At 44.7% G+C, this 24,380-nt stretch overlaps 1 long non-coding RNA gene across 7 annotated transcripts; it reads left to right on the forward strand.

The window, feature by feature from the left end:
* Nucleotides 1-161: 161 nt before the first annotated feature.
* Nucleotides 162-13,415, forward strand: LOC148650794 (uncharacterized). 7 transcript variants are annotated; one of them, XR_015925553.1, is made up of 4 exons: nucleotides 162-278; nucleotides 5,288-5,352; nucleotides 5,740-5,959; nucleotides 10,978-13,415. It is a non-coding gene; the product is annotated as an uncharacterized LOC148650794 (long non-coding RNA). The 7 variants fall into 7 exon arrangements; XR_015925548.1 differs by having other exon boundaries at nucleotides 5,752-5,959; XR_015925552.1 differs by having other exon boundaries at nucleotides 168-278; nucleotides 5,291-5,352.
* Nucleotides 13,416-24,380: the final 10,965 nt, after the last annotated feature.

A 24,380-nucleotide genomic window follows, 5' to 3' on the forward strand; every position in this document is an offset into this window, starting at 1 on the left:
CTCGCACTCCTGCCCACGCACGGAACTGTCACGGGGGGAGCCGACAGCTCGTGTATCACACGCGTGCCATCCCGGCTCCCGTAAATCGTCTCCAAAATGTACACCGGGCCCTTCCGACCGTCCGGAAACTGGGCCAGCAGTGAGGCGGTGGTGCCCCGCGTCCGCCGCGGGCAGTACCGTCTCTGGGCGAGACTGCGATGCGTCTCCTAAACGGGCATGAGCAAACGGAAAACAGATAACAGAAGAGAGAAAGGACCGGGGGGTGCCTTACACAACAGGTGATTAACTAGCAATGCCGCTGCAGGCGCAGACTTGCCGAGACTTGTTCTGAAAAATCGCTGCTCTGCGGAGGAATCCTGTCGGACGGTTCTGGACGCGAAATAGTACAGCGGGGGGAAACTAGGGCAAGGTTTCAGATGGTTTCTGAACTGGAGTAAGACATAGAAAGTAAACGCCATCAATGCCTCGTGTACTTCAACGGACATGGTACTGCAGCATTGTTTAATAAAATAATTTTAAGCAATTAGTGCATATTTTACTGCATTGCTTGACATGAAGTTGCTTACGATTGTCTCCAGTTGCAATATATGTGTGTGTTTATAGCATATATCTGTGGTACATCTGTCAAAAACAACATGTCTGGAGGTGCTGAAGTCAGGATCTGTTTTCATTTGTAGGAGTTTTTATTTTTTTCACCTCCTGGTGGAGAATGGCTTAATTAGCGCTTAAGGTACTGGATTTCGGCTTACTGTGCATATTGTTTTCCAGCTGCACAGTAGACTGCCAAGTTTCTCTCGGTCTGACCCTGTTCTGAGAATCAGCAGTAAATTGCAGCTTGTACACAAGCAGTGCCAAAGGCCTTGTTCTGGTGGGTCTGCACTGTCACTGCAGCCGGGGCCCAGGGATTGGAGGCCTGATGTTCAACATCTGTCCCTTCTCTTTTGGGGACATGAACACGGGGAGAGAGAATCAAACAGTCGACACTAAAAGGTCTTCAAAGAGAGGAGGCTCTTGCTAACATTTCCAGCTAGTGGCACCTTAGACACATCGCCTCTTCGTGATAAACCCCACAGCGCTGAGGGCCCTATAAATAGTCTGTGTGACAGCTCAGAGAAGAAGAAAGCTTTCCTCCAGACATTAGTTGTGCTAAAAGATTCATCATTACCTGCAGTCAGGAAATAAATCTTTGGTACTTACAACTATAATAATCCGTGCTCTACATTTTATTGCAAGTATAGGTAGGTAGTCATTATTTCTGACACTTTCCAGGCATTATCCTCAATGTACGAGGAAGCACTGAGTTGCAGAAATATATTGGTACTGTACGTGTGCACAGAAGCAGGGTATTCTCCTAAGCCTTTGACACCACAGAGAGCAGCACCCAGGATGTGCATTATACAATATTTATTAAAGGCAGCCTCGTCAATGGTTTTACAACAATTTCAGAGCTGCATGCATATTTCAGGGGCTTATGAAATATTTAGATTTCCTGTATCCAGTGAGTGAAACCTGACCTTAATGTAATTTTACAGGTGTTTGACTACGTTCTTTGAAGGCTACAGTGGAGTGTAAGTGGAATTATTTGTATGAGTTCTCACCTTGGGCTGATTTTGTCTGGTTTCAGCTTAGTGCATGTAGGGGAAAAGCAGGCAGCTTTTCATATCAAACTGCAATATTTAACATACAATGTTTTTAGTCTTTGTTGGGAACAGCTTCTCTTTATAAACAGTAATTTAACATATAAAGGCTTATGATTAAAAAAAGTAATTGAAAATGTGAATGATTTTGATAGAATGCAAATACAATTAATAAAATTCAAATATTTTTACATCATAAGAACAAAAACAAAGAGAGATTAAATATTGTGGGGAAAGACAGGCAACAAGACAGATTGTTTTAACTTCAATATTATCCTGCATTCAGGTGTTAGCGGCCTACAGTGGCGATGCACACTGTAGTGGACTTGTCAATGGTGTGAGCTGCTATAGTTGTGCTTGCAGAAACCAGCACGAAGCCCAGCAGAGAAAGAGTTAAACCTGATCGGCCCGTTTCGAGCCAGTTGGAAAGCAGGGCAGGGGTGCGCTGTCCGGACAGAGAGGGAGGGAAAGCGCGCTGATTTACGGCAGGGTGAGGGCGCGCGTGCAGGCAGGGGTCAGCGAGAGCCGGGGAGCAGCGAGGCCGCCTCTCTGATGGGCATGTTAATTAAATGTGAGGGGTAAGGTGTGGATGCTCTGAAAACAAGGCCATCAAACCAGAGTGTTAGGATGAAAATAAAGCACAGCAGAGCATGTACCGCAGAAATAAATGATGGCCTGTTAATGGGAGGGTGCTTTATTTTCTAGATTTAACAAGCACTGTGCAGCGAATGACCCATTTTATAGCTGGGCTACATTGCCATGGTCTGAGCATGTTTCTGCAAGCAGGTTTTATATGGTGTGGCTATTAAATTCCACACAGGGCCTTGTTCTCCTGAAAGCACCGTGTGCTGGGAACTGACAGGCCAGAGTGTGTGTGCAGGGCTGGGGGCTGGGTGTCCTGGACTCAGGATCGAGCCCCTGGGAGCACACAGCTCCACTCCCAGCAGCTAAAAGCCCGAGCTGTGCCTCAGAGTGGCTACAAACCAAAGGACCCTCACCAAGGCAAAGCTCTTCTGTAGCGTCTTCAGTCCAGTCCTGTTGTTCTCTAAATAATATATCCATCCGATTTCTAACTGCTTTCCCCAGTACAGGGTCGCAGGAGAGCCGGGGTGAGGGATGGTCACAAGGCAGGGTGAATCCAGGACAGGATACCAGTCCACAGCAGGACACTGGTACACACTCACACCAGGGCTAGTTTTCCTAGAAGCCAACCTGCCAGCTTGTCTGTGGACTGTGGGAGGAAACCCCTATGAACATGGAGAGAACATACAAAGCCCACACAGACGGCACTCCTGAAATTGAACCCAGGACCTCAGCGCTGCGAGGCAGCAATGCTGACCCCTGCACCACTGAGCCACTCTAAATAATATCTATCACTCTGTTTTTCCATTCGCATTTTCTAGCCTGCAAATAACTGGCTTTTTAATCTTTTCCTCATGTGTTTGGTATATTGGAATTTTATTGGCATGAGAGTAGTCTGGGATAATTGCTTCGCAGTGTGTAAATTAGTTTTCCTTTTAATTATGGTTCCACTTCATTCAAAGGCAATATTCTCAAAAGATACCTGATAGATGTGTACTGGGAACATCCTTTGTTTTAATGGATGCAATTATTTAGATGTAAGTAAAACGAACCCCACAGTTCTAACGCTCTCTGGAATGTGTTTGATGTTTCTTCGGCCTCTCCGCACGTCGTGTTATGTTAATGCTCTGTTGAGTCGCACTTCATAGCAAGTCAGTGAAGGTCTGACAGCTGGTCAAAGCTGCTCCTTCGTCTCCACCGAGCGCAGAGCAGCAGTGTGCTCTGTTCATGGCACACTGTCTCTGCCGGTGCTGCCTTCACCCCGAAGACTGTGGACATGCTCTGGCTGGGACTGCCTGGTTTCTCTGAGCTTCAGGTCCAGGCCGAGCTGCGCTGTCTTCTTTCTAAAGAGATCTAGATCTCGGGGTGACGTGGAGTTTGTGGTGCTGGGTGCTTGAGGTAAACTGAATAAACAGCTGGAGAAGACTCTAGACTCAGCCTGTGTGCGTTCAGAGGCAGGACGGGCGTCCTGGACCTGTCCTGCCCGTTAACCAGACTGAAGCACAGTATATGCCTCCAGCCTGCAACATGACAATTCATCTTTCATTGTTTAAAAGACTTTATGCCATACTGTCCATCTGGTTCCTGCTGTATCCATCATGTCTCTGACTGGCCTGGCGATTGGCGGGCCACTCCTATGTCCTGTCCAGGGTGTAGGAGGCTCTGGGCGCTCAACTATGGCCTCTGGGTTACCGCGGTGACCCTCAGAAGGAGGAAGTGGCCCTTTAAGGGAGCTGGATGAAAGAGGTGCACACATGGCCTCTCTGTGTTGCTTACCAGGGTAAAGACGCTGTGCTGGTGCTTGCTGTCAGTGTGGGCTGAGGCACAGCAGGCCTGACAGACAAGCACACTTCTCGTCTTGACAACAGGGCGTATGTCCTGCCTCTGGCTGTAAAGTATAACTGAGGTGCTGGCAGACCTGTCCAATGGCCGCAGGGTAACTCTCCTCAAAGATGCGGAACTGTAGCGCTTGGTGTGCTGTCTGTGTGCTGTGTGCAAGACCATAACCCTACACACGTATTCTAGGTGTGGTTTCTGGGAAGCAGGGCCTGTTTTCCCATGTTTCTCAAAATGTTAAACAAGACCTGAGCATGAGTTTTTTCTTCTCCTTTGCAGGGACATGGCCCCACTGCACAGCTGTCACACTAATCGATTTCAATATTTATAATAAGTCATCTTGTTGGGAAAGCTTTTTCAAAAATGGCCATATACATACATACATTTCGATTTCTTTGGAAGAAGTTAACAATTAATTCAAGTATTTCAGCGTCTGACTGGAAGAGTAAGGAAAAGGGCAAATTAACCAAGAGCCTCTTAGAAGCCTGTGCTACAGTTCTATACGGTACATAAGAACTTTAACATAAAAGTTGAATTCAGTTTTATATCTATTTATCACATTTGTGTGTCTTAAACAGAATATGATTCGCTATAGGTGATATAGCTTGGTGGACAGGGCAGGGTATAGATTGATGGTGTAAAATCAGTATTTCTGCAGAGCTTCTGGTCCGTGGATGCTGGACGCAGGGAGCTGTCCCAGTGTGGACCCATTGTGAGGACCCTGTAGAATAGTGCACGTGAACTTGTAGACTGTAATCACTGTTGCTGTTGAAGGGATTCTGACTTTCTATCATTTTTGGCCACAATATTTTGCACAGCTGTTTAACAACAAAGCATCAATCTTTATAGATAAACATCACGATACCATTTATCAAACAGGCACTAAAACTTGGTAATGATGATTAAATATAAATATGACATGATACATCGTTGAATATTCAGCTGTTTGAGAGGCCTCGTCATACGGGAACCAGCCCGGGTTCCGTATTTCAGCTCCTGCACCTATTATGGGGGGCTGTCAGCCACACATCCAATTTAAAGGACAGAGACATAAGGCTCACTCTTGACCTCCAGGGAAAGATGTAATGGTTTCCGGGTTAGATGTCTGCAGTGTGTCAGGCGTTAGTGTCAGCTGTCCAGCTGCGTTAATGAAGATGGGAGTGATGCCGCTCAGTAAATCAACTGGGCCTCACTCCTCCCTGCAGCCTCTCTCTTCACTCTCTTTGTTCCAGCAGCTGACCTGAACGAGCCCCGAATGTGGACTGTCACAGCCCTCGAGATTCATCGACTGCATTAGGTAAGACATCAGTAACAGGCTTCAGAGGGAGGTGTACAGGGACCAGCTTCCACAGGTCAGCCCAGGAGAAAGAGCCTCTCGTTTGTGCCAAACAGTTTGCTCTTGAAATTATGTGCATTTTAAAGTCAAACCACTAATGTTCTATAAGCACATAATGTATAGCTATCTACTCTACCTACTTTGACTTCCAGGCAGTGAAGTACTGTGATGTCCAGTGAGAGAATTTAAAGGGAATAAGTTAATAACAATGATGTTTAATGTGCTGAAATATGAAGGCAAACACTCTGCTCATATTTACACTAATATAGTAGCATTAACAGAAATTCTAGTGAAAAACAAACCATATTGAGTTTCAATTCAGTTCTACTATTATTCACATCCTGCTAGTTTTCTTTACAGAATGAACACCGATCTTCTGTCTCGTCCTGTAAAACGCCGGCTGTTCTGTACCTGAGCTGTGGGGGGAACTTGTGCAGCTCAGGCTGGGGGCTGTGTCATGACCTAGGATCAGGCTGGAAGGCCAGGCTTTGGTCAAGGCTGAGAGCAAGTGACCTCATCTGACTTGAACAGCCCACACTGGAGGGACAATAGGAGCACTTAGAAATCGGTAGGTACAGTACTTACACAAAACAGCTGGTTATTGTGCTGGAATGTTTTAGAGAAAATTTAATATTAGAAAATGTCATTAAATCGCTTGGAGATAACGAAGCATCTCAGAACAGTGATTTAAACCTGCAGAGTTCTAAGTACTTTCCCAGGACGTTATGGTGTCATTGTGAGCAGGGCTGTGGTCAAGTGGACAGCAGGACTCCTCTCTCCTGTGTGTCCCCAGGACTCCAGCTGAAAGACTAAGCAGACTTAGTACTCTGAATGCTCATATTTTCCTTGTACTTGTTCAGGGTTTCTGTAAGACTCCACTGCAGGAATTCTCAAGGATTCTACTGCATTAATTACAAGGGAAGCTGGACCGTCTGCAGAATAAAGTTGATCTAACAATTCTCCGGTCCTTCTCTACCTCTGCATTAGCTTTGCAACCCCTATTCTCTGAGATGACATAGTCTTTCCCTAATTATTTCTGCATCTGAAGGGGGTTTTATTCTTCTTGATGAGGCCTGGGTAATTGGTTATTTTCAGTCCAATTCAGAGCTCATAATGCTGCTTTAGACCTGGTATTTGCATTCCAGATGAGGCTGCTGCTGCTCGTGTCGGGGCGGAATCTGCCGGTTTCCCTTGTTGTCTTTGTGCAATGTGTCAAGGTCACGGCGCGCGAAGCTGCTCTCTCCCTCTCCGCCTGCCTCTCTAATTGTGTGCTGTGATAGTTAGCTTGTGAAGAAAGGCTCCCTTAAAATGAGTATGAGATCCCAAAAGAAATTGCTTCAATCAGCAGCCCTGCTTAATGGCTGTTAATGGGAGAGGGAGATAGGATAGTAAGTGCTGCTTTGATTAATAAGAGAACTGCAGAGAATTTAAAATCTGCCACTGATGGATTATTTTCTTCAAGCTTGATAAGCATTTCTCATTTGTTCTTAAATTTGGTCAATACTGTTAAAGATGCCAAATGAAGTATAATTAATTCTGTTGCCGCTGCTCAAACAGTGTTACCAGGAAACAGATAAGATCCTCACAGCCTTGGGAATAAAGACTATTATAATGAAATCTCCTGTAGCAGAAATTCTTTGAGCGCGATGTATTTTGTCTGCAAGGCTAAGGCCACGAGATGTTATGAGCCCCTCTTATTAGCTGTGTTGTGCTAATATAATGGAGTTTCACATTAGGCTGGAACAGATTGCAGTAAGCAGGACTGGAAAGCTCTGACCTTTGCTTCAGCCCAAGACACTGTCAAAGTAAACTTTCAGCACAGCCCTGCAGAAAGGTGTCTGCACTGTGTGTCTGGAAGCTCATCTCACACACACCCACACGTGCACGGTAACTTCCTTGAGTTGTACTTGTCGACTGGGTAGAATAACACGTTCTTTCCACCACACTGATCACCTGAATGCTGATTAACTAGACAAAAAAGAAAGTTGCTTATTTATTTGCTGTTGGATGAAGAATATTGCTTTGCAGTCTTAAAAGCAGAGATGATTTAGCATAACTCATTTACATGAGTTAACCATGTAAATGATCACCTTTAATGGCTACATGGACACACAATTCTCACTATATTCAGCATAACTGCACTACATGTATATATTGCACACACCATGGACACATAACAGCTCTACTCACATTGAGTTTTATTCAATTTCAAAAATGTAACCTCAAGTTTGTGATTTTTGTGTTTTTGTGAATTTTTGTGATTTTTGTGAGTTCGCAGAAAAATACATTTCATTGCCAGAAACTTCTGCTGCACGCCGTATTGTTGTGCATTTGATAAATAAACTTTGATTTGATTTGATTTGATGTGGCCCAGGGTCTCCTCAGAATTTGAAGAGGGGCTAAACAGAACATCAGTTGTCTGATGCAGGTAGGATCAAACTTTTCCCAAGCATCTTTCAAGTGTCAAAAGAACAATGCCAATTTTTAGATCCTTGTATAAAATTGCAGGCAGTTTTGTGCACCAGTTTGTATGTACAGGGGAACAAGTTGCATCATGCGATGGACTTGCTGCTCTTATTCCACACACTAATTGCAGCTGGCGACTCGGCCCCAGTGGGCAGCGTGTCACTTGGGCCTGGCTGTTTCACACCTGCGCCGCTCACTGGTGTGACTGGGGTCCTTCCCTGCTGCCTGGCCTGTTCATGAATATGAAGAATCTGATCTGCCTGTCCGAGTGTGCTCTGCTCTCACTGATCAAGTAGACATCTATACTTCTAGCTTCAGGTCTGTATAATATAGATAGTACCGATCTATATGTCTGTCTATGTTTGGAGTCACTGAGACAGAGAAAAGGGTCAAAAGTAATGAACAAAACATACAATTTCTGTCAAAGTCGATCTTTGTTGTCTGCAGCCGTTGGCTCTCAGGTTCAGCTAAACAATAATTGGATGAAAACGAACTGCTCGAATCTGAGCACTAGAAGAGATCAGGCAGCTCGTTTGTGAAAGGAGTCCAGCTGGACAAGGGTTAAATGTCATCTTTAAAGCTTTTCTTGTGGATTAACAGTAGGAACAGATGATTGTTCTAGGGTAGGCGCATCTTTGGAGCACAACAGAGGCATACTGGGTTCGGCAGCTGTGAAATGTCTCAATGGCTGACTGGTCACTGCAGAGAGGATTAAATGAGTTGCAGTGCCTCTTGGGATTAGCAACAGCCACAGTTGAGGCTGCTTTAATCGAGGTCTCTCATTTCTCTCTTTATATATATTTTTCCACATGCACTGGGCACAAATACTTCTGTTATAGAGTTATCATGCCAGAGAAATGTAATATGACATCAATATATTGATCAGCAGATTTTGCTGCATAAACTGTACTGTATGTGCCTGTTAGCATCTTTTGTAAGCAAAATTCTGACTGTGTGAATATGCAGCTAAATCTACAAGCCTGGCCTGTATCCCCATCTGCAGTATGTGTTTGCTGCATTATAAAATAATATACATACATGCTCAGGACAATACGGAATACTAAGCCTGAGAGAGGTACTTAGAGAGATTAAATTATCCGGAATTCTTAGAATCTTCTCATTTAAATTCAGGGTTTGTATTCAGCTCTGCTTTGCTGAGCCTCGCGCCCACTGCTCGCTGGCACAGACTCCGGCCCCCTCACAGCCCAGAATGGGATCATGTGGTTAGGAAATGGATGGATGGATTTCTCTTCTCCGTAAAGATGTGGCTGTTGGCTTCTGCAAATCAAATACGGCTACATCAGAATTCTCAGACGAGATGGTTTAATTCTATGATAAAATTGAACAACAAGCTGAGCCTCATTCGCAGTTCTCACAGTTCATCAGTACCCCTGAATTGAGGAATCTTCCGACTTCATCTCAGCAGCGACACCTGGAGAGCGGGAATAACATATAAAAACGGAAAAGCACTTTCATTGTTCTTATACTCAATATCTGATGTACCGTGTCTGTGCTTTGGGCAGAATCTTTGTCGGCGTCTTGCGTGTAGAAATTATGTCCTTCAAGTGATATTCGTGGAACAGAGAATCACAAACTCTCACGCCTCACGGTGCCGGTCCAGTATCGCTCCCCCTTCTTAGCCAAGCCCAGAGAATCACCCCATTGCCCTCCTGCCTGCAAGGCCTCGGTCCACACCTGGCTGCCCCTGTCTGGACCTCCCTCTGCACTGCAGGACACCAGCTGGCCCTTCTTGAGCAAAGCCAGCATTTACATCCCCCTGCAACTCACCACTGGCAGCCCACTGGAGCCCAGCAGGTGTGAGCCTGGCCAGTACCTGGAGTACCTGGGAAAGCTGAGGCTGCTGCAGGAAGAGGTGTTAGTGGGGCCAGTAGGGCCACCCTGTGGTCTGTGTGGGTCCTAATGCACCAGTATAGTGACGGGGACAATATACTGTAAAAAGGGCGCCATCCTTCGGATGAGATGTAAAACTAAGCTCCTGACTCGCTGTGGTCATTAAAAATCCCAGGGTGTTTCTTGAAAAGAGTAGGGGTGTAACCCCAGTGTCCTGGCCAAATTCCCCCCTGGCCTTTACCAGTCATGGTCTCCTAATAATCCCCATCTCTGAACTGGCTTCATCACTCTGTTCTCCTTACCACTGAGAGCTGGTGTGTGGGGAGCATACTTGTGCACTCAGGCTGCTATTGCGTCTTCCAGGCGGGGCTGCACACTGGTGGTGGTGGGAGGGATTCCCATTACCTGTAAAGCGCTTTGAGTGGAGTTTCCAGAAAAGTGCTATAGAAGTGTAAGGAGTTAGTAGTAGTAGTACAGACTGCGGGGGAAGGGTTGTAGTACACAGGCCTGTTGTGCAGTTAAAATGCCCCACTGAAAGACCTGCTGTCCACCATGAGGACCTGACAGGAACAGGACAGGTCTGGGATCAGTCAGCCAGGACTCTGTCTTGTAACAGTGGCACAGCAACCCCTGCATCCAAACAGCACTGTCAGTGAGGGATCTCTCATCCAATCAGTGCTGATCCTCCACTGTGGGGAGGTCCTGTCTGTGACATGTCAAAAGACGATTGGCTTGAAGGTGGGTGGGAGGAGTCAGCCTACACTTCCTGTCAAGGTTGGTTATTTCCCCATTTTTGTCACTCTGTTCTTTCACTATTTCTTTTCCATTTGTAAAATGTTTAGAAATTACTTTTCAACACCTAACCCAAAGTGTTTCCATTGTTGTTAATGTACACGCAAAGGAGATGTCAAGAAATGAAGTGGTTTTTCAATACTAATTTTCATGTGTTTTAGTGGTGCTACTGTTTTGTCTTCCTAAAGCTTTATATCCACTATAAATCGTGAAACAAACATCTGTATCTGCTTACTTTTGCTTCAAGTCTCCTTACATGGTTGTTTTTTTTCTAGGATAGTACTACACATATTATTACAGAATATATGTTAAATTACAAATAGAAAAGTACCTTTCTAAAAGACTTAAAAACAACGTTGTCTTGTACAAACTCTTATCCACAAGTATGGGTTTTAAATTACGCATTGTTGCAGAAACTCATTAATATGAATCTCAAGGAAACCATGCTAACTTGCAATTCCTTTGCGTTTGTTTCAGCAATTAGCATAAAGCAGCTGTTGGCATGCCATCTGGATCTGCACTGACTAATCCAGCTGAGATGAAGGGCCTGATGAAAAGTCTACTTAAGGAAGGAAAACTGTGTTTGATGAGCAGAGGTAAAGCAGAAACATACCCAGGGCACATGTTGGCGGCAAACAGACAGAGGCCGTCCTCAGAGCTCCGGATTAATGTGGTGATGTAGCTAATTGCAAAAGAGGACTAATGAGCTGCCTGGGCTTACAGTTTGGCTGACAAGAAAAATCCATAACGGGTAGAAAAGCAAAAAGTTAATGGATGACAGAAAGCAATTGCCTGCTTTGCTTTGCTTGTTTGAATCGGAGTCCCCTGAAGTGCTGTGTACGGTGCAGGGAGGATCCAGACCATTTTGTGGCCGAGCAGGAAGATGGCACAGGGCAAGAGCCACCGTGAACGCGCTGAAGGCCCCGGGTTCGAGGCGCTCAGCAGGGGTTCAGGGACCACCAGAGGAGAAGGGAAGGACTTCATTTGTCAAGTCCTTGCGTTCAGGGGAAACTCTCGAGATCCGAGTGAAGATTTTGCAGGAAAGTGCATGTTGCATTTAATTGGAATTATCACTATTCCCAGCTGCAGGTAGCATTACAATTAATCATTGTGATGTTGTTAATGAATATTTCTTGTACACCGTCTCTGCCGTGAGTGCTTTAGTAAAATTCTAAAGCACCGCACATAAATTTCATGCCTTCAAACTCTGAAGTCACTAGGGTTCTGAATCTACTCCATTTCTCTACAAAACTCTGCCTTTGCTTATTATACCAGCTTACTTACCAACGCTTTCAAACAGCAGGACCAAGGTGAAGATGTACTGAAGATTCGATGGAGACAACACTGTCGCCAAGTTTGTAAAACAAATATCCAAAACACTGACGGCAAAATCTTCTCCTTCGCAGTGGCTCTGACATTGTCAGCGATATCTGAGCTCATGAGTTCATGGCAGCTTCGCACGAGCTCTCACACTGTCACACAATCACTAAACAAAGGCTAAAAATATTTAAATATTTAAAAGAATATTTAAAAGTGCCAAGCGCCAATTGCACCTGCTAATGATTTTTCCTCCTGCACTGTAGTGAGACAAGGGATTAATGTCATTAAAAAAAGCTATTAAACTTTTAAAAGACTATCTTTGAGATATAGAGGTTTTATCCACACCAAGTGGGATGATCGGCTATCAAAAAGTGCCTAAGGTTAGACTTGAAAATGCTAATGCTTTAATGAAAACTTCAATTAATTCAAGAATTAATTTTATATTCCGCGCAACATCTTACGGTGTTTAAAAGTGATTATAAATGTTTCATCAACTTCTTGCAAATATGTTGCTTTTGACAAATCACATTACTCTCAGGGTGACAGGAGCCCAGCTGACTCCACTGTGCTCAATTAGGCTGCGGGCTTGCGGTAATGCATATTTTAATCTGCCCTGCGGTGTCACATCATCTCACTCTGCAGTGGCAATAAGCCACGTGCCCTATTAACTACCTCAAGTCCCTTCCTCTGGTCACAACGTGAGACCTGGCTTTTCAGATTTCTCTACCCTACAGCCCTAACTTTTCACTTATTGTAAACCAGAACGGTCTTATTACTGATGGACAACAAATCTTTATCTGCCACACAGTGCTCTGAGCCACACAGTTATCTACAGGACCCGCTGCCGACCCCAGAGGAAACGGCACACACAGAGTAATTGCAAGGAAAGAACGTCTGTTTTGGAAACACAGCAGCGATAAGTATAATGACACTGACGTGGATTGATCTTGTAATGATAAAACCTTCACTGAGAAGAAATGTCCTTGTTTTATGATGGAAGTCTCATTGTTACTCCCATTCCAGTATGAGGACGGGCTCATGACTGACAGGCACTTGTACAGCAGCTCTCGGCCCAGACAAGCCAGAGACCCGCAGGTGCACAGAGCTGTGGAGGGCAGGCAGCCCTTCCCCTGGTGTGCAATGAATCATGGGAGAATTCAGGCCAGCCCACACTATTGGACACTCCTGACTTTCTGTGGTCTAAGGAAAAAAAATGACTGATGTTTTCTGTAGTTCACTTAGCCCGTTCTCTTTGATGTGTTTATTGAATGCTATTGAATGTTATTGAAATTCAAGAATTCATTGTATGTTCTGAGCTATATCACCAATGTCAGGATGCAAAAAATAAACTAAACAAGAAACATGGGGCAATAGGTCTATCCCAATCACAGAAGGAAATAACTGAAACAAACACATCTATTTTTATTTAAAAAAGGTCCAGGAACTACAAAATAGTTTGCAGTAAGGGTTAAATGCAAGCTATAGAAACTAAAAAAAGCTATGTTTAAAAACGAGGCGAAAAAGTAGATTAATAGGCATCTCTTTTACACAATGTTTGTTTTTTTAATTCCCAAGCAATAAATATTTGGTTAATACTTTACAGCTTTTCATTGTTGAAGAATGTAGCAAAAACAACAACTGGATTTTGAAAAATTAAAGTGTGATTTGGAGAGTCAGCGAAGCAGAGGAGGAACCTCTGCTCACGGTTTAATTTGTTATAATGGGATGGATGCAGCCAAGAGCAGATTACATTAAAATGCATGTTGCAGAGGCATTATTTCTACACAAAAACAAATTTAGCCAACTGCTTCTTAGCCTGTAGCTGACTCACTTCCATCATTAGGCAGCTCAGAGTAAAATCCCATCGACGTGAAGGCAGTGTTGTCTGGCAGTTGTTCCGATATAGAGGCTGTGGGTGAAGAGGACCATTACTGTCTCAGGTGCTGACCAAACCGATGATAATGTGACTGCAGCCCCTTCAGCGCTTACTGGGTAGGAAGGTCCACTTTTAAGGATATATGCGTGTCGAATCCTGGAGCCACTTTTAGGTATAAACACAAAAAAACACAACCCTGCGTTCCCGAGTGACACTGCCTCACGCTCGGAGTGCAGGCCCCTTGGCCAGCTGCAAGAATCAGGATCTCACGCAGACCAACATGTAGGGTTACCCTCTGGAAACTATGCAACTGCACAAGTTACACAGGCAGCGATCCCAGGCGCTGCCAGCCCTGAGCGCTGGAATCGTTCACACAGTCTCCCAGCTGCTGTGATGAGTTGGGCAATAATAATAATTGTAATAATAATTCCTCACACTTATATGGGGCTTTTCTGGACACTCCACTCAAAGCGCTTTACAGGTCATGGGGATCCCCTTCACCCTCACCAGTGTGCAGCCCCACCTGGATGATGCTCCAGTGAGGCCATGATTGGTAAAGACCTCGTGGAAATTTGGTCGGGACACTGAAGCAACACCACTACTCTTTTCGAGAAACACCCTAGAATTTTTAATGACCACAGACCTTGGTTTTACATCTCATCCGAAGGATGGCTCCTTAGCTTTCAGTTCCCTCCTGTCCTATGACAGTGGTTATTTTTATAAGAATACACAGTGTTTCAGTAGCGCATGTTGTTGGTTATGAAAAAAAAAACATGCCATAACAAATCTTTTCACACATGGATTTTAAATTGATAACCTGCATGAGAAGCAGAGCCATATTCACTGACAACGGTACATCTCTATTCCTTTGCAGTGTGCTACAAGGACGGACATTTGTAGGTGACCCATCCTTGTTTCACTGGAAGACTGAATTTCTCTCTCTGGCTTTACCATTATAATCAACCGCTAAAAAAAGCCCATTCCCAGCCACGGTGGTCGGGAAATAGTAATGTCGCACAACACCCACAGCCGCTCTCCCATCTAGTATTATTGTCACGGATTCCACAGTCGACCTATTTGACTGTCAATTATGATTTCGTTGATTTAACGTTTAGCGATTTATCGCTGAATCATAATTAAACTTGACTTTTGATCTGAAGAAAGGGGGCACTGGGCAGCCGCTGCCAGGGAGCAAACGTAACATTAACTTAACTTAAACTTAACGAGTTTTGTATTTCAGAAATGAAAAAAAAAATCATTTGTAAAACTAGACCTGCAACAACAACAACAACAACAACAACAAACACACACAAATCCCAGCATCTGCAGTTAATTTGACTTTAAGTCAAATTTAACTTAAGGGCCTTTAGTCAAATTAGACTTTAATTGAATTGATAGTAAGAAAAACATTTGCCAAAGAGCAAGGAAGCAAAACCCATCACTGAAGCAAAGCCTTAAACAGACAGGAAAACTTTCTGGAAAACTCAACATCAACATTCACGTGGTTCATCCTGCTGGGAAGGGAATTTGTACAGAGGTAGGCGCTTAATAAAGTTTTCTACAAATGCGGATTCGGCTTTTATTGACACCGGAGAGTCATGCTATTATTTATCCTTTTGAAATATATCTGTCGCCACGACGCATCAAGCGAAGTGATAAATGCGCCAAACGTGCCAGTTCTGCAAGGAAAATCTAAATGCATGTTGGTGTTTCATATTCATGGAGACTTGTCCATTTCAATGGACATTGAAGACGCCCTAATAAATTCATCAGAAGGCGAGGAAGGCGAAGAAACACGTTCTTCTCCGTGACGACAGTATGACGCCTCAGTAACAGTAAGAGCCGCTTTATTTTTTCTGTAGCAGAATGGGTATACAGTTTTGTGACGAACCCCTCCAGTAGTTTAAAAAAAATTGAGGCCCGTGTCTGTGTTGAAGAGTAAATTGGTTTAGTTATTTCACTTTCAGCTGGTCTGCGCAGGACATCCATTTTAGAAACCGGAAATGTATTTGGTTGTATCTTTTTCTCTTTTTTGTAATGTGATGACCTTAACTGTACACAATATTCCAAATGCGGTAGTGCATTATTCAATTATTATTGAAATTATTTAATTATTATTTAAGTTATTAAATAATGTCATTATTTAAATTCCACGCCTTCGTTCTGTTTCACAAGTAGACTCTTCAACCTCAGTGTTTCCAATTTCGTTTAGTTTGTTTTTACGTCCTGCCTGTTGCGCAGGTGTTAGGCCAGTCTTTGATTTGATCTAAAACGTCCTCTTTGAATTTCTTGCGCTGCTCCCACAGTTCGTGCTGAACCGCCTGTTTTGAAATCATCTTCAAACTTGACTAGTTTACTATTTTGTCATCTAGATCACTGATCTAAATGAGGGAGTGCTGTGTCCCCGTACAGATCCCTGTGGTACTCCTCACACCAGTCTCAGGACCTCAGCTTGTCTGCTCCGTGTTTTCTGTTAATCGTTTCTCAAATTAAATGCACGCATTTTCCCACTGTAATGCATACCGCCTGTATTTTTAGAATTATGACAAACTACATCAAAAGCCTAATACAAAATCAATATTTATATATGATAGGTGTGTCCATTACTGTTGTTGCTTGTTCAACGAACTCTAACTAGCATTTAAGCATTACCTACCTTTTCTAAACCTATGTTGACTATTTTCTAGGTTCTGTGCTCCATAAAGATGATCTCTAGTTTACCTTGAAATAGTTTCCATGTGCTTTTCCACACATGTCTATCGCCTGTAATCAGTGAGTTATTGTTGTTGCTGCATTGTTACATCTGTTCACTCAGGAGTCTCACTCTTGTTGGTCTGCTGTTTTGATGCCCCAGAGACAGCTCCGTTCGGCTGTGATAAATTGAAAGTTTGTATAAGACATGTAGCAGCAGGGTAGGCTTGTTATCCCTGGCCATTTTCCATTGCGATTTAAACCTCTGTAGGCAATTTTACTGCTAATGGATACACTGAGATGTGCAATGGAAATTTTATAGCTCTTTCAAAGCAGAATTCATGTTTGGGCAATGCAGATGCAGTGATCTGATGGAAAAAGCTGAACCATTTTCAGGGAATTAAGATGTATCATCCTGTTTAGAGGGCTGCCGGCCTCATTGCTCTTCATTTTAAAGAATGTCAGATAATCTGTTTATCTTAATAGATCAGTTAATGATTTTTTGGGGGAAAAGCGGACCTTTCTGCATGCCACCATACCTGAGCTGTATTTTAATGAAAAGTGTTTAATAATTGAATTTTGTACCAAGGCTCACTGTTATGAGATTGATGTACAGCAGATGCTTTATGTATTTTATATTAATAGTCACTAGTGAAGTAATTTAATATTTATGGTTTTTTAAACAATTACTTGAAACTGTTTAGTGGGGGAAATTCAGCCCAGCTCTGTGAGTGCACACATGATTGTTTCCCATCTTAAGTTAATGAAAAGTTTCTCCATAACAATTCTTCAGATAATGCAACATTCTTTTTTATTTATTCATTTCATATTGAATGAAAAGGTTGCAAAGAAAACTGTGCTTGTTGGTTTTTAATGTGTATTCAGGCAGCTTGTAAAAGGCAGGAATATTGTCTCCTATAATAATGTTGAGCTAGTTTTATTAATTTAATAAATAATTAAAATTACTTTATACATTATTAAACAAACATTTATTTCCAGGTGTTAAAAAATGTCTTGTGACAGAAGAAGCATTTTTTTTCAGACAGTTTCAGACTTCCAGGTGTGAGAGTAGATGCCCAGATCAGGTCAGACAAGAGCACAGCTGAGCAGGGCAGAACTTCCACATCCAGGTCTTCCACACTGTAGCTCCTGGGGCTCCTTCAGTTTCCCAACCACAGTATCCGGTACAGGGTCACAGGGAGGTCTCTCCCAGCAGGCCGTGGGCACAGTGCAGGGTACACCCTGGGCAGGAAGCCAGTCCACCGCAGGGCACATGCAAACACAGACATGTGCGGGGACCAGCTTTCCCAGAAGACACTTCACCGACCAGTACGTCTTTGGGCCGTGGGAGGAAACTGGAGCACCTTAAGGAAACCCATGTGAGCATGGGGAGAACATGCAAACTCCACACAGACAGCACCAGGTCTGGAATTGAACCCGGGGCCCCGGCGCTGCCAGGCAGCAGTTCTAACCTCTGTGGCACTGTGTCGCTCTCCTGTCTGAGCTAAACAACGTTTATTATTTTTCATTTTGACCGGTGGTGCAAACGAAAGAAAGTTCCTTCATCCTGAAGGTAATGGTTTTGTAAAAATGGTTTCTTTGTCCTAACTCGACAGATTTGCTATATGTCGGTGATCTGCCTGGCTGAAGACTTTCTTTTAAAGTTCAGATTGTGTCAGTGCAGTACAGGCGGAGCGCAGCTCCTTCACTTGTCCTGCAGAGTTAAAAATAATGAGTGGAAGTTTGGCTGTTTTTGCCTCGGCGGTCTTTGGGTACAGCTGAAGTTGTAAAACACAAGTTTCAGTTTTTAATTAATGCAGACTTTCCTGGTAAATGTGTTGGTCTTTGAAAGGGCCATTGGGTCAAACAGTGGCAAGGAGAAACGGCAGGTGCAATTTGTTAAATGCAAAGACCTAACTCTGTCGGTGTCCTTCTAATCGTTATTAATTGCTGCTGAAGGTAGGCATTAATTTGCCAATTGTAGCAACATGCATCTTGGGTCCAGAGATATTGTAATACATCAGGCATCACTGGACAGCTCTTCTTTTTAGCCGGGCACAACAGGGGGAGCCAGGCTACCTGAATGCATATGGCCTGGTGGGCACACCTGGGCATGCAGGAGCCAGCCCTCCATCAGTGCCCCTCTGACACCCTGCTCCAGACCTGCTGGTCAATGTGAAATGTTCTTGATTGTTTGAATGTGTTTGTGGAAGATGAATGAACAAAAGGCCGGCAATTTCCACAGCTACAAGGTCCCTTCTTAGCGGTCAGTAAGACTTCAGACGGCTGGCGGGATGTTCTGTTTCGTGCCCTCATGATTCGATTTTATGAAGGGTGCTTCGCTATCGTCAGTTTAGCTCAGGCTTTGTCCACAAGTATGGGCTTTTCTAATCGCAGAACTAGCGACCTTTGAAAGACTTTCATGGCATCTGATTAAATGACTGAATAATGAACACTAATGTTGCTTTCCATAGGCTGTTTTTTGTACGAAAATAGGGGAGCTATAAATTCTGACTGGAACAAGATCTTTGTTCCAGCTGCTGAGACTCTGGAGAGAGAGAATAGCCTTTGTTTCCATTAGGACTGAGATTTCTGAGGTAGCACTATGGCAAACAATTGTAGTCTGATCTGCAGCACAATACTCTGTCTCTGTCAGGCTTGTAACCTGTCTTCTCTGGGGAAAAAAATAGGTAATGCTTAAGGAAGTTTTTAAAATAGTTTCTTGATGAGACTGCTAGGCGGAGCGGTGGCACTGTGGCTGGAAGGTTGTTGGTTCGAATACCGCGGTCAGTAGAGGAATCCTACTCCATTGGGCCCCTGAGCCCTTAACCCCAACTGCTCCAGGGGCGCCTTATAAATGGCTGACCCTGCGCTCTGACCCCCAGCTTCTCTCACTGTCTGTGTGTCTCATGGAGAGCAAGCTGGGGTATGTGAAAAGACAAATTCTTAATGCAAGAAATGGTACTGTATATGTCTAATAAAGTGATTTTATCTTAGATAATGTGTTTGGTCTACTACGTATTCGAAGTCTGACATGGATGTTTTAACACCCGGTAGATGTTCACAAGTCTTTCTGACTAGACACTTCAGTAAACGCAAAATGTGCTTTTAGAACTTTTTAATGCAACTACTATGTTTTAGCTTCACACAGCCTATTTTACTTTTAGCCCCTGCTTCTTACACAATATTAGAGTTGTAAAAATATTAAGAAGCTCCTGCTAATTGAGCATTACCAGGCGTGGTAAACACTCCGCTGTGTCACGCGAAAGCCATTTGTGAGCTCTGGCGAGATTCCCGTCATCTGTACGCTAAAGCTGCGATGCTCGGTGAAGATAAGAAAGGTACAATGTGTCTGGTTTGTTGAAGCATTGGTGCTGGCATTACAAGGAAGCAGTGTTTAATAAGACCGAACAATGTCCTCATTCCATCTTATTACCAAGCATAGAAAAGTATTGAGCCAGGACTCCAGGCATAGATGTGTCAGGTGTGTCACCTGTGAGACTGCCCTGTCCTCCGGTCCTCGGAGACTGACCAGCAGAGCTCACTGGTGACCTCTGCATGAGTCTTGCTCAGGCACTCTCCACCAGTCTGCGCACTGAGTCGATGATCGCTGAAGTTTGCACTTCGTGGCTGCGTCTGAGGAAACTGCTCTCGGGTTGAGCTCCAAGGTGAGCCTGAGTCAGGCCCAGTCTTGCTGCTGGTGTTGCTACTGAGGGGAGAGAATAAGAGGAGGACAGTGTACATTTCTGTTTTAATATCCTTGCGAAACAACACTACCAATGAATGTACACTGCTTGGTATTTCACATTGCAATAAGTGACAACTGCGATCGGGCAATATGAAGAGCTCAGGAAACAGTCAGTGGAGCAGGGCTCTCCTCGTGCTTCTCCCTGTGTGTCGTGCTGGGGCTGGTGAATTACAGCCCTGTGCTCTGGGATGAGGTCTGAACTGGTGGCCTGCCCTGCTGTCAGGGTTCGAGACTGTGACCTCCCTATTGGGGCCACCTGTGAGAAACAGAGCAGTAACAGGTATTGGTCCCCAGCTGTGGCCAGTTAGTACTTCTGTGCTCTGTAATCAGAAAAAAACGCATGCTCCAGTCGTTACACTGCAAAGCTCGATTTAGTTTTCCTCGGAATGTAGCAGTGCCGGTCTGCTGTGATAAGCACATCTTTCCAGGTCGGGATAAACAGCGCCAATCTGCTGCATTCCTGTAGGTGCTGCTCGTTCATGGTGTCAGGGGATGGCCGGTCCCATGTCGTGTATCCTGCGAGGCAGATATCAGAGTGAGGAAGAAAATGTTATCTTCATGAAGAAACTAGGGTGATAAATGTCAAGAAAATTATATTCAGGTCTTGCATCAGCCTTAAATTTCAGTATCCGAGGATATCTGCTGAACAAAGAGTCTTTAATGTAAATGTGGGAAGAGTTGTGAGACGCAGCTGGACATCTTGAACACAAGTATTTCTTTCCCACCAGAATCCAGAGTCGCACCCGGGCCTTCCACTGCGTCACGCACCAGCCGCCTGGCCGCGGGAGTTTGTGCAGCACTTTACAGAGGGGGGTGGTCAGTGGAGGGTGAAGTGGTTTGTCGGGGAAGCGAGTGAGTTGTTGCCTGGCGGGAATGTGACACCGCCACAGACCCCAGGAATCCTGGCCAGCCGGCGCTGGCTGTGACTGCGCTGGGAGAGACGGCACCGTCCGTGTTCCCTCGTCGTGCGCCGGACGCCGGGGGCCTGTGTGTGATTCACGAGTCCTGGGCAAGACGGATGAGCTGCGCGATCGCTCTGGATAAATCACCGTACCGCGAGCGCTCGCGAGCCGACAAGTGTTTGTCCGTCTGCTGTAAACGCCTCCGGAGCGCCGCCGTTAATCTGGCGCTGCCGGACGTTATTTACTGCTGCGCTGGGATCGCTTTGCCTCGCACTCACACGCGCGCTGCCAGCCCGGCGCCCTCGGCCTCTTAGGAGGATGAGTGATGGCCGGGTGGTGTGAGGCTGGCCTGTGATGGACCCCCCCACAGCTCCTGCAGCCAGATACTGCCCTCAGCTGTGGGGCGTGAGAGGATGGATCAGGGCTGCTGAGGGTGCCGGCCGGACACCGTGCTGCCGGTTCCGACAGCTTCCTGGCAGAATAACCCTCGAAATCCTTCCGCCTTGGCGCCGTCAGAGCTACGGCTCTCGCTCCTGGTTAACGGCGCATTCAGAGGCGGCTCCCCTCGGCCCCTGGTCTGAGGTGGCCGTGAGCTCAGGTCCGGGAGACCCCCGGGTGCGGCCAGCGGGCTGCAGGAGCTCCGGGCCCGGCTGGATTGGCGGTGCTGCTGCTCGAGAGGGGCGGAGTGGACGCTGGCCGGCCGCCTGCTCCGGGTGTGTCGATGTGTTCCCCTTCTGTGGGCGTTGTCCTTCCAGCTGTGTTCAAGCCTTTCCCAGCTGTTTTGCAAAGCACAGCACGTTTAAGTATCGTCTGGGGGCTTGACGGAGAAGCGGCTCGAATGCGCAGCGCAGTTGAACGCTGCCTCGTGTTCTGGAGTCGTGTTTCTGATCGAGCGTGTTGGCACACGACAGGGCCCGTTCCAGGACGACGTATTAACGTTGTGAAGCTCCCTGGCTCTGCTGCTCTGGCTGCTGATGAGCATGGCTGTGGAGAGCTCCGCTCACGGGCCCCCCCTGGCACTGTGGCCCCTGCTCCGCCCAGGTGACCGGCTCTCGGCCAGCTGGCCTCGGTGCCATCCTGAAGGAATGGGCATCTGCTTTTCCCTGCTCTCTCAACCGGCTGCCACCCCACAGTGTGCTGCTTACTCCTGTCTTTGTAACTCGGTAACAGGTGACATGACGCTCTGACGTTAAAAGCCACTACAGGATATTTTCCATGTATTTCATAGTACAATGGAAGCTACAAAGAGAAACGGACACAGGCAGAGAAACGGAAAGTGCCCGCTTCTCCAGCAGTGCAGGTGAATGAATATGAGCGATGCAACATGTTTTAAGCAGTGAAATCTGGGATGTTTCGGAGCACAGAGACATTTTCCTTTGCTGATCCTCACCTCCCTCAGAGCTGCTCTGCGGCCCAGAGCCCGTCACCTGAAGCTCTTTCCCCGTCTTCAGCCGTACCGGCGCCATTTCCTGCAAACCCAATTTATGACTGAATGCTCCAGGGACCGTGGGGAAAGATTGTTACATTATTCTTCTCTAATCCTATTTGTGATTTAATTTGCTAAGTCTGTAATGAGGTACATGTCTGGAATAGATTCAGGTTCTGTTATTTCACATTTTGGCGTTTTCTGCCGGAATGGGTTCTGCACTCCGGCTCGTTCTCGGCCGTGTCCCGATTGCGGTCCCTTGCCGGACCCCTCCCCAGGTGGCACCAGTAAAGCGCTGCTTCGTTGTTTGGTGGCGTTGTAATTCTTTGCCCCCTGACTGGCTCAGTGAGTGCTGTATGAAGATGTCCTGGCTTTCAGCTTCTGTTGCAAAGAGAAGCAGCCGCACTGCTGGATACAGTAAACACTGAGGGCAGCGGCAGGAGTTAATAGGTGTTTGAAATTTACTGCTGGCATAAAAGCAGTTAGTTGTGTGGACGACGGCCTCTGTCTCTTTCGAAGGGAGAGAGTGCTGCTCCAGTCTGGAGCTGATAACCAGCTTTTAGAAGTGACATAGTACTGTCAAACCTTGCAGCTCACATCTATTTTTTTCCTTGTTTTATGTACATGGAAGTTGATGTATATTAGTGATGTTAGCATATTTGATCATTTGTCACAGTTTGCAAATATTATATTTTATTTATATAGCAGCAGAGTTTTTTTAATGGAAGATTAACATGGCTTTAATTTGCATTTCTAAGCCATTTTGATTACATTCTGAAGAATTGTGTGAAACGGTGGAATAGTATTTTATAGAACATGCTTCTGTCATTATTTGGGTGCTATTAGAACATATACTGTAACTTTAAATGCTTTCTTGCTTTTATATATCAGTAACTTTTCTCTCCATACCTACATTAAAGTAGGTTTTGATTTGTATTAAAATATTGTGTATTAGAAATTATATTATTTTAATAAAATGTCAATATAATAATATACATTATTATAATAATATTATTTTTTGTCTATAACTTAGCACAGACTGTATTTGCGAACCAAATTGTTAAGGGTGACCTTTTGTGGCTATTTTACAGCTCAATCTTTGTGGCACCAAAGTCACAGTAATTACACATTGTGGCAATTATTTCGTTTTTTGAGTATTTTCCTGCATCATTGGAATTCTGTACATTATAATATATTCATATATCCCTAAACTGTACAAAGCCTCCCCCTGCAGACAGTTTGCATCTGTTTCTGTCGGTTACAGTTTTTTTTTATTTTATAGTCCACAGTCAGTAGTCCTGGACCATCTACACAACACTGTAACCTGAACAGGTCAGCTCTAATTAACAATCCTAAAAGTTCAGCTGTGCTGAAACAAAATACGAACTTGCTGTGATCGTGCCTTATATTTACACATTGTAATTGGCTTCGACAGTTAAACAGAGCCTGGAAGAGAGTCTTTTCTGAAAGTTTTAGAATAGAATCTGCCTTGGTCGGCTTGGTTTTTGTTCCTGTACTTTTCTTTACTCCTTTCATACTTGCGCTGAGCTGCGGTTTAGTGAGGTCCGAGTCGTTCACAGTGCCTCACCCCTTCTTATCCTGCCTCACTCAGAGATGGGCAACAAAACTGCCAGTGATACTGAGAAAGGATGGATATTTAAATTTTACTATCATCGGTTACAAATTTTAATGGAAAGCTGGGAGAAATGCTTTCTAATGAAGACATAAAAATAATTTGATTTTAAGATGTAGATGAAAGGAAACATTTTCTATAAGAGTGTTGTTGCAATGAACAATGCTTAAAACAATTCAGCAGCTTCAGATGACCTGCAATAATTAGTGCTGTGAACCAGTATAATTATAACAAAATTTTTAACTATAAGACTATTGTTTAATCAAAACCTTTTTGTAACCAAA

The sequence above is a fragment of the Lepisosteus platostomus genome, chromosome 12 (genome assembly GCF_059453375.1).
Source record: "Lepisosteus platostomus isolate fLepPlt1 chromosome 12, fLepPlt1.hap1, whole genome shotgun sequence".
Classification (NCBI taxonomy): domain Eukaryota; kingdom Metazoa; phylum Chordata; class Actinopteri; order Semionotiformes; family Lepisosteidae; genus Lepisosteus; species Lepisosteus platostomus.